This window comes from Eumetopias jubatus, unplaced genomic scaffold (assembly GCF_037043125.1).
Source record: "Eumetopias jubatus isolate StellerSeaLion01/CBP00866 unplaced genomic scaffold, mEumJub1_p1.0 scaffold_9, whole genome shotgun sequence".
Lineage (NCBI taxonomy): Eukaryota > Metazoa > Chordata > Mammalia > Carnivora > Otariidae > Eumetopias > Eumetopias jubatus.
The window spans coordinates 38,992,228-39,010,016 of NW_028274815.1; positions in this window are offsets into that span (position 1 = coordinate 38,992,228).

Below are 17,789 nucleotides of genomic sequence, written 5' to 3' on the forward strand. Positions count from 1 at the left end.
CCCCATGACAACTCTCTCCTGAAACCCCATGGCGATGTTTCCTAACTTGGGGATTGACAGAGGTTTTGAACTTTCTCTTTTTAAAAATAGCTAACTGCGGGGTGCTTGGATGGCTTAGTCGGTTAAGCGTCTGCCTTCGGCTCAGGTCATGATCCCAGAGTCCCGGGATCGAGTCCCACATCTGGCTCCCTGCTCAGTAAGGAGCCTTCTTCTCCCTTTCCCCCTATTTGTGCTCTCTCACTGTCAGATAAACAAATAAAACCTTAAAAAAAAATAGCTAACTGCTTCTTTAGTTTATTGTCCTAAATTTCATAATCAAATCGTTCTTTGTAACCACATCTATCCACATTCTTTAACTTCTAGGTAGAGCCCGGAGCTCCCCCGTTCTTGCCCTCTTCAGTTTTTTTGGGCTTTACTTTCTCACCATAGATGGTTCTAAGGTGGTGTGACTGATCAAGGGGGCGGTGGGGAAGGGTTCTTCATGATTAAGGGACGGCCACTGGGGAATAGCTGAGAGCCACCACAGCGTAGACTGCATAATCCTGACTCCGGGCTAAGACTTAAAGTCACGGGCTGCAGGAGGTCCTCAAATTTCAGTGGTCTGCCCAGCTCACCAGGGCCATGACCTTGCAGCAATTCAGAGCCAAGCAGCCAGTGCGCCTCTGGGCCACAGGACCCCAGGACCCTAAGCACATCTAGGGAATTCACACTGTCCAGTCCTGCCCACAGGCAGCTAAGATCCACTTTGGGATCTCTTACAAGGCCTTAAGCAAAGTGTCACCCAGGGCTGGGGTCTCTGAAGCTCGACTGGGGAAAGATCTCCTTCCAAGCTCCTGTGGCAATCGGCTGGATTTCATTCCTTGCAGGTTGTTGGACTGAGGGCTTCAGTCTCTTGCCTGCTGCTGTCTGGTGCCAATCCCCAGTTTCTTGTCACAGGAGTCTCTCCGTAAGGCGGCTCATAACACAGCAGGTGGCTTTGCCAAAGCGGCAAAGAGAGAGAGTTCCCTCGCAAGGCGGAAATTACAGAGCTGTGTGACGTAATCAGGGGGCGTGGCAGCCTTTGCTGCATTCTATTGGTTAGCAGTAGGTCACAGGTTCCGCCCACACACAAGGGGAGGGATTCCACAGAGGTGTGAATACCTGGAAGCAAGACTCATGGGGCCATTTGGAGTCTGTCCACCACAGGGATCAGCAAACTTTTGTAAAAGTCTGGAGAGGACACATTTAAGGCTAACAGGTCAGATAGTTTCTGTCAGAAGTATTCATCTCTGCCCTCGTAGCATGAAATCAACCATAGACAGGACTTAAACAAATGAATGTGTTCTAATGGAACTTTATGGACACTGAAATGTGAGTTTCATATAATTTTTGCAGTCACAAAATGTCATTTGTCTTTTGATTTTTTTCCCCCCAACTATGTAAAAATATAAAACCATTTTTAGATTGTGGGCCACCCAAAAATAGGCAGTGGGTCAGATTTAGTACTAGACCGTGGTCTGTCCACCCTGCCCTAGTTTATCAGGAAAATTAAATTTTTGCATATCAAATTTTCTTAAGGCGAGTTACTCCAGAATTGGAGGCCTTAGGGCAACCTCTCTGCAGGTGGTCAACTTCCACCTTGGGTTTTAGAGTTGGTTCAGTTTCTAGACTCTACCCCATTATGTTGAAGAAGGGAGATAGTCCCACATTTGCCCAACCTCAGTACCCTCTCACTTTCACTCAGGCAAGTCAGCCACGGAGAAATGCGTATTTGTCCTGAACTGACTAGACCTGCAGATAGAAAGCATCCTCTGACCAGAACATACAGGCCATTGATGAGGACACACAAGTCCAAAGGGGCAAAGTGACTGCTCCCCACTACCAGGGCTGGGACTGGACTCTCAATGTCCCTTCCTATCTCCCATATCAGCCCACATTGCTCTTTTCTTGTTCTACTCTCTCTCATTCTCTCTCTTTCTCTCCTAACCCAGCCACCAATCCCTCAAGCAGACTGAGAGCTCTGTGAGGCCCCTGATGGAGTATCTCCCCTTCTTCTACCTGCTCATTCCCTTCTCCTCTCACCTCTGCCATTGACTGGGGACTGGCGGGGGGGGAGGGCAGGTGCACAGTGGACGGGTAGGGGTAGGGCAGCAAATTCTCATGGAGTCCAAGTGAAATACAACAGGTGTCTATTAAAAAAAAATTGCAGATTCTTTTGGGTGAATCCATACTTGTTGAGCCATTGGCTTCGGAGCTGCAGAAAATGTTTGACCCTGCCTATCCTCCAGGGACTCCCCTTAGACCAGGAGGGGGTTAGTTAGTCCCACATGACTAGTGGCTACAAAGGCCGTTAGCATTCAATTCTAGTTCGAGGGTTTGTGAATAATAAATGAGTAGTTACTCAGTGAAATTACACCCAGGGGCTTAAAATAGAGTTTGTCTCTAGACTCTAGAGTGATCTTTTAAAACATCAATGGCATCATACCTCCCCCTGCGTGATACCCTTGGAATAAGATTCCAAACTCCTCTCTACAGTTTACAGGCCCTGCCTGGCCTTGCCTGCTTCTTGGACCATTCTTAACCTTGCCTCCCTTCCTTTCCCGAACAGCTGGGCACAGGCCCACCTCGGGGCATTTGCACTTGCTCTTTCCTCTGCCCAGAACGCTCTTACCTAGGGCTTTTTGAAGAGTTAATTCCTACTCATCAGGTCTTGATTTAAATGAAGTCTCTGCCGAGGAACCCCCCCCCCGACACACACACACAAAACCTCCCTTCTGAAGGAGTCCTGCACACTCTGCTCTGCCGGTCTGTTAGCTCCTCCTAGCCTTTATTAGCTCCTGCATCATTTTCTTCGCAGGTTTATCATCTTTCTCTCATTTACTGCTGCATCACCAATACTTGCAGTCGAACCTGACACGTGGGCAACTCCATAAATATCTCTTGCAAGAACCAAAAAAGGCTTCCCTTCCTTTATAAGGAATAATTGCAACCCAGATGTCCTTCAGTGGTTAAACAAACCAAGGTACCTCCACATCATCAATCCTACTCAGCAAAGAAAAGGTACAAACTATTGACGCACGCAACAACTTGCACGGGACCTCAAGGAGATCATGCTGAGTGCAAAAGCCAATTTCAAAGGGTCACATACTGTTTGATTCCACTTATGTAACATTCTTGAACTATCAAAACAATGGTGATAGAGAAGAGATCAGTGTTTGCCAGGGGTGGGGGCCTGGACTCCAGGGAGAGGATGAGAATCCATGTGGGGCTGGCATGAGGGGGCCCTCTGGTGATAGAACAACAGATCTGAATCTTGATGGTGGAGGTGGTGACACCCAAGCTACGTGTGTGATCACTGCACAGAGCTACGTACACACAGACACAAATGAGTGCTTGTCACACCGGTGAGATTGGAGCAAACTCTGTGGATTATGCCAATGTCGGCGGCCTGGTTTGAGATTGTACGGTTATTTAAGTCATTCACCCCCAGGGGAGGCTGGGTGAAGGGTGCATAGACCTCCCTATACATTGTTTTTGCGTGAATCTATAATCGTTTCAAAATAAGAAGTTAAGAAAATGTTCTGCACAAACAACGACAAAAGAGAGGTAAGTTTAGAGACAAGTTTCAATGTTTTTAATATTAAATCTGTTTGTATAGGCTCTATTGTTATTGCTTTTGTGAGACAAAGTATATCTAGTTCACTGAAAAGCCTTTTTCCTCTTTTTTTTTTAAAGATTTTATTTATTTATTTGAAAGAGAGAGAATGAGAGACAGAGAGCACAAGAGGAGAGAGGGTCAGAGGGAGAAGCAGACTCCCCGCTGAGCAGGGACCCCGATGCGGGACTCGATCCCGGGACTCCAGGATCATGACCTGAGCCAAAGGCAGTCGCTTAACCAACTGAGCCACCCAGGCGCCCTGAAAAGCCTTTTTTCAAAAAGAGTTGATCAACGTGTTTTGCCTCTGATATTCATACACAATTCTTTTGTCTTATTTTGGGGTTGCTATTTGTCCCTGGTTAATATCTACCATGGATAGAGCCGTACAGATCACACGGGGCTTTGACAGGCACCATTTCATTGGAGATTATTAGTACGAAGGCGGTACTTTGATTAGCCTTTCCATTTTATGGATGAGAAAACCAAGGCTCAGAAACAAAATGGTATACCTTAACTAGGGGGTAGAGCCTGAGTGACTCAGGACCCGGGTGTCCTAATTCCAAATTACTTCTCTTCCCCTTACCACCAATGACACACATTTGAGTAACAGTTTGGAGATCGCAACTTCATCTAAATTTATGCCTATATTCAGACTCTGAAGCCTATACCCTTCTCTTCTCTAGAGGGGCGGTGGCCTCCAACCCCAACCAACTCCAAGAAGCTAATTAGCACTTCTTTTTAAAAAACTCAAGGTGGGACTAAGAGAGAAAGAGACTCTGTTAGTTGTTGCTCATTTGCGGATGTTTTCCTTGCAAAACCACATCAAAGCAGGGAAGCCCACCATGGACTTGGCCGGAAACCAAAGCTCTGCTGGCCAATCTGAGAAGCGGCAAGTTCCATCAGGCAGAAAATCATTTTATCTTCTGGGCCCAGATTCCTCACTTAGAGCTGACGGGGGCGGAGCATCCCCCAAGCAGCAAAGCTCTCCCTAAGCCCCCAGCTGTCTCAGGGAGCCCCCGGACTTGCGGAGCCCTGCCCTGTGTGGGCCTGATTGGGGCAGGAGATGAGCCTCTGAACAGACCCCACAGAGGGTCACTGAGTGCCCACCAGGTGCAGAGCATATGGTGGATGTGACTTTGGGGAGCAACCCCATCCCTTTCAGGTACTGCAAAATGAAAGTGTGTATTTGTCTTTCAGAAAGGCATCACCAAACATGTGTTGATTTTGAGGGAAGAGAACCCAGAGGAGTCATCCTGTTAGATGCTAAGGGTGTGTTCTGCAGGGTGTTGCGGGAAACCCACAGTAAAAATGCCACAGGCCATCCTGCCCCACCTCACACCGCTCTCCAGGAGACTCCAGCATTCGGAACACACAGAGAAACATCGAAGATGCCCCAGGGAGATGTCTAGATTAGTTTCGAGGGAAGCACAGGCTTTACAGAATACAGGAATGGGCTTGGGGGCGGGGGGTGGGGTGGGGACCACCTCCGGGGGAGGGCATTTCAGCCAGAAGCACTAAGGACACACTGCTGCGTGGGTTCCCGTCTCTCCGGATGTAATCGTGTCCACATCCATCCCCTTGGCTACACTCTGAGCTCCCTGGCGGCTGGGCCCATGGCTTTCATCTTTCCATCTCAAGCGTCTAGCACTATACCTGGCACATAATGGGCACAGGTACACTTTGAGTGGATGAATGGATGAATAAATGAATGAATGGGTTAGCCTCTGAGTAAGGGAGATTTATCAATGGTTTTTGAGCTGTTGAGGTGACACATTATTTATTTTTTTAAAGATTTTATTCATTTATTTGTCAGAGAGAAAGAGGGAACACAAGCGGGGGGAGTGGTAGGGGGAGGAGCAGGCTCCCCACTGAGCAGGGAGCCCGATGTGGGGCTCGATCCCAGGACCCTGGGATCATGACCTGAGCTGAAGGCAGACGCTTAACAGACTGAGCCACCCAGGCGCCCTGGTGACACAATTTTATATACGTTTTAGGAATATCACAGTGACAACCCTGTGTAAGCCCTGGCAGCAGGATGAGAGTTTGAGGATTTTAGTTTGGGTGTCTTAAATCTGAGAGGATAAGGCCGGTCCCTTGAATCCCATCTGACCTCTGGTCTTGTAAATAAAGAGCCCAGTGTAGGCTTGGTGCACACAAGAACTGAAAGACCTTGAGCCCAGGGGAGATCTGAGGTTTCAACTAAATGAGGCAGTCACCTTCCCATTCACCATGCCTTACAGGGACCTTGGACTTGATAAATATGAATTAAATAGGAGTTGAATTCATGAAAGGAAAAGACTTGGGGAATTTCAGAACTACAGACGTGTGGACACATTTTGGTTCATCACATTTGATCTAGTCGTTGAGCGTCTGCCTTCGGCTCGGGTCATGATCCCAGGGTCCTGGGATCGAGCCCCGCATCGGGCTCCCTGTTCGGCGGGAAGCCTGCTTCTCCCTCTCCCACTCCCCCTGCTAGTGTTGCTGCTCTCGCTGCGTCTCTCTCTGTCAAATAAATAAATAAAATCTTAAAAAAAAAAAAAAAAGAATTCCCTACTTAAAAAATAAGCGCTTATAAGCCCACCTCGCAGTAAGGGAAGCAGAAACCCATGAAATTGCTTCCCCAGCTGTCCTTAGAGCCAGAGCACCGTCATGGGACCAAAGCTAGCCGACCAGAAGCCCCACCTGCTTTGGCTTTAATGAGGTGCCCGACGCCTGAGCCACGAACTTCCTACAGGGAAGGTATCACCCAGATGGACAGGAGATCCCTGCAGGTACCAGGGATAATCCAGAGAATATTCAGCAGATCCAATGACTCTTCCCTGCTGCCAAAGGCCATAGTTAGCTACAGCCCTGCCCCCTCACCTAAGAGATGCCTCCTTAAAGGAAAAGCCTGAGCAGATCCAACTCAGGGGCAGGGCCCTTGATTGACAAGTGAAGACTCCTTGATTTAGTATTTCAGGCTCTAGACAATGCTCCATGTCAGAGGCTGGAGGGTACTTGACATTTTTTTCCTATACCCATTGTTCTGAATGTTCTGAGGAGATGACACTTTGAAGTTGTTTCAGACTAGATGGGAGGTTACAATCATAACGTAGAGGTTAAAATAGAGACCCTGGGATCAGACAAACTAGCATTTGGCTCTAAAACCCTCTAGGTGTGTGACTTTGGCACCTGGCACAGTGAGTCCAGTTAATGGGGACTATTATTATTGTTTTCACTACCTGGGGAGACTATTTTGAGGACTCAGGGTTGGAGAGAAAGAGAAGAGACAAGCTGACTCCAAGAACCCCACCCAAGCTCTTGGCTGAGCCCCGGCAGACAGTGGAAGGGGGATTAAACATGTTCAGCGGAGCCCTGAGGGCAGAGGGACACTCAATGGTAGAAGCTGGAAGGTGATGTGTTTGGCCTCACTACCAGACTTTCTAATAATAATCTGAAGATGTGCCAGGGTCACTTGGTGGGTAGTAAATAGTAAATAGTATGGGAAGTATTTAAGCCAGAGTTGGGAAAATGTTTGGTGAGCGAGGGGATTTAAATAGACATTAGATTTGATCAAAAGTTTAAACAATGAAACATCCCTTTCTTTCTTTTTTTAAAGATTTTAATTAATTAATTAATTAAGAGAGCACGAGTACGAGGAGGGGCAAAGGGAGAGGGAGAGAGACATCCCACGCTCAGCGCGCAGGACCCTATCTCAGGACCCCGAGATCACAACCTGAGCCGAAATCAAGAGCAGGACGCTCGACCGACTGAGCCACCCAGGAGCCCTTGAAACTTCCTTTTTTTTTTTTTTTTTAAGATTTTATGTATTTATTTAACAGAGAGAGCGGAAGAGCACAAGCAAGGGGAGCAGCAGAGGGAGAGGAAGAAGCAGGCCCCCTTCCGAGCAGGGAGCCCGATGCGGGACTCAATGCGGGACTCGATCCCAGGACCCTGGGATCATGACCTGAGCCAAAGGCAGATGCTTAACCATCTGAGCCACCCAGGCGCCCTGAAACTTCCTTTCTAAATGAATCTTTCTGTGAAAACCCAGTCAATGCTGAGATTATCCAAAAGGCATACTGAGCATGTGCTCGGAACACCAGACAAATAGGAAGAGGGAGAGAGAAATGTTCCATTTAAATAAACGCAGCTAGAATTTTCCATCAGCAAAACTAGAGATGAGCCACTTGAACGTCAGTTAAGTAGGGATGGGGGCTTCCGGGTCTTCTCAGTATTCAGGGCCTTTAAGTCTTAATCTGGTCCTGCGCCCATTATAACAACAGATCAAAGCAGAAGTGCTTTAGGGACAGCCAGAGCAAGAGCCAGGAGCCCCCTCCCCACCCAGGCTGCTACAGGGACTCTGAGGACCCCTCCAGAGTCATGGACCCCAGTCTGAAAAGTCCCAGAGAGCCTTCCAGTCCTGGAATTAGGGCAGGTTCTTCCCACCTTGATACCCTGACTCTAGTCAAGCCTTACTCGAGTTTCATCTATGATAGTATTTAAATTGTAATTTGCTTAGTAATTTTAACTTTCCCATTTTTCTCCGTCTATTATCTTGATTTATTCTCATAACATCCCCTGAGGGGGCTTGAAGGATGTCTCTTTCATCCGGATTTTATTGGCAAGGAAACAGGTCTAGAGGACACAAAGACCAGAGGTATGAGCTGAGGGAGACGTGTTGGTACCATAGTGGTGACTAATAAGGTGTCTGGATTATCCCTTTGCGCAGCTTCCTTGTCCCCCCCGAACCCACTTCAGCCCAATCCCCAATGCACCACTTTTATTTTATGAGAGATTTCTGCTGCTTCCCTCCCCAGCCTTGTGACCTGGGGCTCTAACAGTATCCAGCTGATGGCCTCATGGCCCCTTGACTCCCCAGGGTCAGAGGCTAAATTTCTACAAGGACCCACTAACATGTCAGGAGCTGTTTTTGCAATAATGGCACATAATTCTCTGCTGCAAATGCCTTGACCTGTTGCAGAACCCTAAGTATTGTGCTGTTGCTGTCTTATTGGAGTGTGCAAAAGCTCCACTTGGCATCGTCCTCGGCCACAGACATGTCTGACACCATGCGGTCTCCCAGGCTTCCTAGCCAGCAGCAGGGATGCTTGTCCGACAGTCTAGACCTGCTGTAGAGCCTGCTTTTGCGCTGGGTCCCACTAAGAGCTAGCAGCCTTCTCTAACACCTAATAAATGGATCATAATGGGATTCCTAAGTATGGAATATGTAGCTTCCAAAACCCAAAGAAGTCTACCAAGTGTTATGTTTCTTTCTCAGTAGTGGGAGTTTAAAGTGCAATACGTTGTCTTTACTTTGGAGGGTTAATCTGATCATGGCTCAAACCACTAGACCCTAAAAAATTTTATCAGTGTAGTCTGTCCCTGAATCTGTTACGGTTTTTCTCTAGAATGCATGTCTACAGCACAAGTCTTTAATCATGGCATCCAGGGTATTTGCTACTTTTTTTGTGCATTGGATCAAATTAGCGTGATTTTACCAATTTATCATGGAGACCAAGGTGCAGCCTTGTGCTGTGGGATGTTAATAGGTGTTGCGCCAGAAAAGCTCAAAGCTCTATTAGCCATATTTTTGCTCTAAAAATATTTAAAATATCTACTTAAGAAAAACACTGGACACATTCATATAGGTGCCATTGATATTATTATATGATGGTCTGCTTTTCTTCCTTGCTTTTTTAAAATGATGTTCCATATTGAAAAATGGCAGGAAGCATTACCTAATTACACACATGTGACATCCAATATAGCCTCTATTGATGTGTAGTATTTAACAATTGACTCTTGTGTTGTGTGATTCTTCAATGATCATGATCAGCCTCATTGCGTGTTCTGGCATATAAGACCCAATATATTCATGATGTGATTCAGTGTTTTTTGTATCCTAAACATAGCCTCTACCCCATATCATCTTCATGGATCCAGAAGAAGGAAGTTTCAAAAAAAAGGCAGAATCATGTGCTCCCAAGCTGGGTTTGAATCATAGAACCACATAATTAAGCAACCTCCAAAGGAAGAGAGCTTCTAAAAAAGTTGGGAGAAGAGCTGTTCGGAATGAGTAAATAAATTGCCAACAATAAGAATAACTATGGTAAAACACAACACAAACAATGCAAAATAAGAAGTTGATCTTTTCTCCTTTGATACATTATACTGGTGACAGAAACAGAATATGGAAATAGATCTGATGTCGAACCTGATAAGGAAGATCCTAACCAGCCCCTTTCTCCTAATATTAAGTGAAAAGGTGGTTTTTCAAAAGAGAATTCTTTCAATTGAAACAATTTTGAGGGGGGTCATACCTTATAATAAAAAAATATAAAATATATATATTTAAAATCTTGATCTATTTAATTATTAACGAAATTAAGTTGGCTTAATATACAGAACATGGCAATTCTGTTCTAAATTAAAAATATAATTTCCTGCTATAATTTCTTGCTACAATTAATCTGGAAGACCGCGTTCTTCCGTCTGGTGTGATCCAAGCACATGATTTTAATCACCTTGGTGTCCCTTCAATCCATTATACTTTTAAAAAGTACCTCACGATGGCCGAAGTTGGAGAAACGTAGTCACAAGAACCAGTAGATATGCAGAGAACCTTGGAGTCAGAGCACCTGGTTTTGAACCTCCTTTCTGCCATTTCCTACCTGTGAGCCTGGGCCAGTTTCTCAACCTCTCTCAGTCTCTTTTTCTGGCTTTGGTACAAGAGCAGAACCCCAGTTTCTTGGGGGGACAAGACAGTCATGCTAAATTAATGGTAGCCATTCCTGTTGCCAGATACATGTAGAGTCTGTGATAAGAAAGATGCTGACAGAGGGGCTGTAGGGCCAGCAGCTTCGGCCTCCTCAGGGAAGTCTTGCTCTTTGTTCCCACTCTGGATTTTGCCTTCAGTCCCCTGAAAGTGCCTGGCCTGTCCCCCCACCCCCAAACTGCCAGAGGGTCCCACGACTTTTGTCCTATCTCGGTGAGCTGCAGGACAACCCAACGGTTGTTTCCTTCCTACGTTTGTCTTCATCGACACATCTTGAAACTGCCTGGCAACTGGCAAAGTTTCTCCGGGATCAGTTGCCTTGTGCTGGTTTTAGATTTTTGCCTTGGCGAGCTCCAGGAGCCCTCTCTGTCTCTCTGTCTCTGTCTCTGTTTCTGTCTCTCACACTCACACTCACACACACACACTGAAGGGACCGAAGGGCATACAACCACCCCCCAGCTGTTGGGAGCTCTGCTGCAGACAGCCCTGAGCCCTACTTATGTAGAAGTTGTCTCAGCTGAGGACAGTCACGTCACCCAAAGTACCCCCTTCTGGGGTAAGCCCCCTTCCGATGAGTTGTTGATATGAGAGACAAACACTGCCCACTCCTGCTTCTTTTCCTTCCCTTCCACGGGTGCGCCGCCCCAGAATTACCCTCCTCTGGTAGCACTCCGCCCCCTCCCCCAGCCAGGATGGCCCTGTTTTGCGCCCCTGCCGGGAGGCTGCCCTACGACCATCAGCTCTGGAAAGAATCTCAGGCCCAAATCTCCCTTCCTGAACTTCGTATGCTAAAGCTCCCGCTTTGTTTTGTTTCTCATGAGGAAGGAAAGAGAGGGAGACTCCCAGAGGAGAAGAGGGAAAAGTAGAGAAGGGTGAGAATAATAAGCCTGTACATCGGTAAAGCCCAAGACAGTTGGCAAAGGGATTTTTATCCACATTATTTTAGAGAGGAGGAAAAGTCACTCCTACCTTCAGGCAGTGAAACTACAGGTGATCTTTGTTTTCTTTCTTTCTTTTTTTTTTTTTTTGCTTTTCTATATTTTCAGGATTTTTTTTTTTTTTTTTTTTTGCAGTGAGCAAATAATCAGGGGGAAAAAAACAATAAAGCTATTTTGAAGAAGGAGGAGGAAACGAGGCCGTAGGGCTGGAGGGCTTGATTCTTCTCCCTCTCGGCTCCCTCCTTCCTCCCACCCCAAAAGTAGAGAGTAGTGCCGTCCGAGGGCGGCTGTGGGCAGAGGAAGTGAGGCCGAGAAGCTCAGAGGCAGCTCAAAGCAGGGATTTCTGGTTGAGCAGATTCCCCCATTCTTTGCTTCCAGCCCCAAATCCCACGCTTACTCACTTCACAGCACCTACTTTTAACCTGCCAAATGCCACTAAATCTGCAAATTAAACCTCTGATTACAGAATTCCTTTTGATGTAAAAAAAATGTGGGGATTTTTAAAATGTAATTATTCATACACTAAGATTTTAATGGTGCTGCTTTTCTCCCTCTCTCACCTTTTTTTTTTTTTTTTCCCAGGGCAGCGTGATTCCCCGGTGCGGGCCTGCCCAGGCAGCACCGCGGGGCCTCGCGCAGGAAGGAGCCTGCAGGAGTTGTCTGCTGCGGATCAGGATGCTCGGCTCGGGGGAGGCTGCAAGGGGTCTGGGCGGCAGCTGGTGCCCCTGGCCTACACACACACACACACACACACACACACACACACACACACCTGCAGCCTCCCCCGTTTGGCAATAAGATGACGACCAGATGCAAGCTGCAGTGTGAGTCCCAATCTGGGAGCCTGGGGCCGAGGGTCTGGAGTCCGGGCTTCTGCTGCAGGCTCACCATCCCGAGGCTGGGGCTTGGGAAAGTGCTGGAATGAACATCCTGCAGCCCTGCAGCCGCAGAAGCAGGAGCGCTGGGGAAGTGGCCTGCCCTGCCCACATGTCTCCAGGCTGCGCCTCACCCCCCCCCCCCCCGCCTGAGCTGCAGCCAGACTGATCTTTTTTTTTTTTAATTGTGGTAAAATACACATAAAATTTACTATTTTAACCATTTTAAGTATCCGGTTCAGTGACATTAAGTACATTCCTAATATAGGACGACCATCACCGCCATCCATCTCCAGAAGATTCTCATCCTCCCAAACGGAAATGTTGCACCCCTGCAGCACTAACTGCCCATTCCCTTCTCCCCTGACCTTACCCCTCCCCCCCCCCAACCACCACTCTCCTTTCTGTCTATGAATTTACCTCTTCTAGGTATGTCACGGAAGTGGAATCACATGATAGTTGTCCTTTGGGGTCTGGCTTTTTCACTTAGCATAATGTACTCAGGGTTCATCCATGTTGTAACATGGGTCAGAATTTCCTTCCTTTTTTAAGGCTGGATAATATTCTAATGTATGGATATATCGCATTTTATTTATCCATCCTTCTGTTGGTGGACACTGGGTTGCTTCTGCCTTTTGGCTCTTGTGAATAATGCTCCTTGAATGTGGGTGTACAATATCTGTTCAATTCTTTGCTTTCAATTCTTTATTTTTTTAAAAAGATTTTGTTCATTTGAGCGAGAGACATAGAAAGAGAGAGCACAAGCAAGTGGTGGGGAGAGGGAGAAGCAGGTCCCACCTGAGCAGGGAGCCCGACATGGGGCCCCATCCCAGGACCCTGGGATCATGACCTGAGCCGAAGGCAGACACTTAACGACTGAGCCACCCAGGCGCCCCCAGACTGATCTTTTAAACATGAAAGTGAAACCATTTTGTCCCAAGCCTCCCTTGGAGCCCACAAGGGTCTCAGGGAGCTCATGTCATCCCACTGCATCCTTGCACACCTGACACAGCCAGGGGGTTCTCAATCACCCCAGCACATCCTACCTCCAAGCTCCTGCTCCGGCTTGTGACATCCTGCTAGAATGCTCTTGAGTTTGGCTATCTAGTCCTCATTCCCAGGGTGGCAGCCCCTCAGAGACCCTCCCTTGACCACCCCACCTGCAGCTGGCCCTGCCCCTCCTCTGTCTCCACCACATCTTCACCCTCTGCTGGCTTCCCTCCACGGCCACATCGCAGTCTGGACTTACCTTGCTTCTTTATTTTTTCTCGGGGGCGTGTTCCTTGCCTGCCCCAGCATGAGAGCTCCAGAGGAGCAGGTATTTCATCAGTCATACCCCTGCCTCTAAAGTGCCATGCCTGGCTCATAGGGTCTGTTTCCTTGGCTTGACGGTGGCCATCTTCTCCCTGGTCTTCACATCATCTTCACTCCATATATGTCTGTGTCCTAATCTCTTTTCAGAAGGACACCAGTCACATTGGATTAGAGCCCACCCTAATGACCCCATTTTACTTTAATTACTTCTTTAAAGACCCTATTTCCACATATAGTGACATTCTCTGGTACTTAGGACTTCAACATATGAGTATTTGGAGGAATACAATTCAGTCCACAGTGGCTAATAGATCATTAGCTAAAACCTACCACACTTTGGCAAGAAACTTGACTGACTCCCTCTAGGAAGCCTTCAGGAACTGTCCAACACCGAACCAGTGACTTCCCCCCTTCTCAGAACTACCACAGGAAATTACCTACTGCTCCCACCCTTTCATGGCTGTGTGTGTGTGTGTGCGCACTGCTCCCACCCTTTCATGTGCGCGTGTGTGTGTGTGCACATAGGTCTCTGGCAACGACTGGAGAGTGGAACCTTTTTCTTGAGGATGCCTCCTCGTGCATGGTACCAAGCACATAGTAGGGTCTTTATCAATACTGAATGTTTGGCTGGCTGCTGGTTCCAACCCCGAGACCTGAGAACAATATATTTTAGTCTGAGGAATCCTATCCTCTCCTTTGGAAGGACCAGTGCAAGTAAAAGATGCAGCCCAGTGGGGGGGCTGTCAGAGTCCAGGGGTGTGGGGATCAGGAAGGAACCCAGAGAACATGGAGCCAACACCACTATTCACAGGCAAGGACACTGCAGCGCTGAGAGGGGGCGAGGCATGTCTGAGGGTGCCTGGCTAGATAGGGACAGATAAAGCAAGAGCCACCAATGGGGCCTTCTGACTCCCAGGCCACTCCTCTGTCCACCGCAAGCACCACCTCTGTCCCCAGGACACACCTCGAGACAGACTCACACACCCAAGCATAGCAAGCTTTCTTTTATTTAGAAAAAAAAGGGGGGGTATTCTGGTTCATCGAGAGTAACCACTTAAGTCAGAAAGATGATCAATTTTCAAAGAATAGCATACACCAGAAGGGAAGATTCCAGAAACTATAATGGCCCCGTGCAGATGAATCCCTTTGTTTGCTGATGCTGGTGTCCTCGCTGGGCCTGGCAGGGCCCCGGTGTCCTGAGCACCAGCCCCATACAGCCTGTCCTCTGTGAGATGTGTGAGATTGGGGTCCCCTGCAAGCTGAACTCTACAGCAAATTTCTAATTTTAACATGCTTACTTACTGTGTTTCTTTTTTTCCTCAAGCTGAGAGCAGAATAATGATCCACCCCAGTTTGCTTATTTACCATATTTGTGCTATTTTACCATTTTATCTACTAACCAATTTTTCACTATCCCATCCTCTACTTTGCCTCCAAAGTATTCTTTCTAGAGTATAAATCACACCATCTCAGTCCCTTCTTCCAATCTTTTAATCCCCCACCCTGCCCACCCACATCATCACCTCTAGGGATAAGCCATAAGCTCCTTAGAAGAGCATGGAAGTCATTCCTGATATGGCCCCTCCCTTCCTGTGTGTACACACTCTATACTGGGATGCCTTTAGCTACAAGGCACAGAAAACTCAACTCAAATAGATTCAAATATAACCACCCTGTGATTCCCCCCTCACTAGAAGTCCAGAGGCAGGAAGCTGCAGGCTATTCAGTTCAGAGGTTTACAGCATCACTGAGAGCCAAGGGCCTTGCCCCATTTCTCCTCATGGGGGCAAGGTGGCTGCAGTGGTTCCGAGTGTCTCTGCCTCCCATTCCAATGTCAAGAGGCAGAACCAGTCCTGGATGAGCTTTCTCTTGCATCTCATGGGCCAAAGCTAAGTGACAGGCCCTTTCTGAAACTGGCTTGGGCAACGGAGAACCGTGATTGTTTTACACGAGCCTCCATTTCCCGAAGACCCGGGGCTCATCCCAACCTTCACTTTTCCTTTGAAGCCTTTCCTACCCCACCTGTGGCAGGGCTACTGGATGTCTCTTCAACCAGTTATTCAACAAACATCGACTGAGCATCCAAGAGGTTCCAGGCGTGGGGGCAAGTAGAAGTGAGCAAAACCAGACACGGGGATGCCCTCATTTGTCCCTATTTCTATTATAGGACTCAACGTATTTGTTGTTTTGCAGAGTGTGTGAAATTAGGCGCCTCCCAGTTTCCTCACACATGAAAGGGGGATAATACCGTCCACTTCAATGTTGCCAGAGATAATACACATACTGAACACCAGGATGCACCCAGCTTGTAGTTGATGTGACTCTCCACAGATCTGCTTCCCCCAGATGAAGGGTACTTCTCTGGTGTGTGAACTCCTTTGGCAGGCTGGAATAATATCTTTAAATACATAAAATAAAGTTCATGAGATAAGAAAGGAAACCGATTATATTGAGAGACCATTATTAAAATATTTAAAAATACTTCTAATACAGAAACCCTGTATATGTTCCTCATTGATAATTAAATAACATAATATAGTGTCAGATCTAGTATTATTTGAAAGTGGGGATGAGCGTTAATAATATTTCACACTACCTGCCATTGCTGTATCATTCTGTGACAATGTCTGACTTCTGGCTCCGGCAGAGTCCCAGGGGCTGCTCCCATTAATCCGTTGGTTGGCAGCATTTACATGGCAAGTCACAGGCTAGGGAAAATAAAGCTATAATTTTCTCCCATTCAGGTTCTCAAACCCCTTGAATTCTATCCATGGACCCTTTGGGAGTTATTAGACCTCCAACTCAAAATCTGCCCCTGGAGCTGGGACAGAGATGGTCTCTTTTCCCAGGCCCTGAAAAGAGCATCCAAAAAGTCCTCAATACCTGAAAGACTTAAGGAAGCTTATATATATACATACAGAAAATGAGAACATACAGAAAGGTGCAGACTGGGCCTTCTTTTCAGACCCCTGAGTTGGGAAGGGCTTTAAACAAAGTCTTTTCGTTTATGGCAGGGCTGTGTGTAATTTGGGTGATTTCTTTCATATTCCAGATTTTGCAAGATGGCTGCTTGCAACCTGTAGTGAACTACCCAAACGGCAATGACGAATCCCTAAGACAATCCTCAGGGCTCCATTCCAGGAGCCAAGCCCAGGAGGGGCGGTTCGAGTGTGTTCACAGGAGGTAGTACTGTGCAAAGTGAGAATCCCAGAGTTCTCAAGCTGCCCAGCCTGACTAGTCCTGCGACCTCAGCTAAGCCAGCTCTCCTCTCTGAGTTTTTGTGCTCATCTGTAAAAAGCAAGGGTTGGGGGAGATGACATTCGTCACACGGGACTCTGGACATCCATTCTTGCCTTTTTTTTTTTTAAGGATTTATTTATTTTGAGAGAGAGAGAGCGTGCACGAGCAGGGGGAGGGCCAGAGGGGGAGGGAGAAGCAGATTCCCCACTGAGCAGAGAGGCTGACTCCAGGCTCTATACCTGGACCTTGGGATCATGACCTGAGCGGAAGGCAGATGCTTAACTGACTGAGCCACCCAGGTGCCCCCCATTCTTGCTATTTAAGAATTTTCAATCAATGGTGTGGTTTTTTGGCATGTGATTTTGTGTGTGTCTAGCCACCTTAAAATTAAGTCTTATGCAGAATGCTAGTGTCTGCATTTGTATTTGTATTTACAATCACAAGCAACAATACTGTCTGGATTGTCACAAGCCAGTGAGGAAGAGGTGATCATGTGACAAATACACGGTGAGTTGGCTATATGCCAAGCAAAGGCTATATGACATCACACCGTGCTGTGCTTGGGATGTTTCCAGGTGGTTTGAAATGAAGAGGGATGGAAGAATGAAGCTATTCCATCACAAACAAATAAATTTGCTAAACCGACAACAACGAAATTCCTGCGTCTGGACTTCAGTGCCCCAGTCCCGCGGCTCCAGAGGCTTGAGTGCGGCATGTGATGTATCACACACATTCAGGAGATTACTTTGAACTTCAATTTCGTTTGTAGATTTGTTCTCATTTAATTTGAATTTTTATTTCTGTTTATCTTTGTATGGGAGTTATCAGTATAAGGAGTTCACAGGTAGCTTTATGTTTGTACATGTTTGAGTAGCATTATTACAAAACAAAAACTACTTAAGACAACATTGGAAGCATCTGTGAGATATATATATATATATATATATATTTTTGAAAGGAGGGCGGTCCCAATATTAAATCTGAGAATGATCTAAAAAAACTGCCCCACCCCCCCACCCCGACCTTCA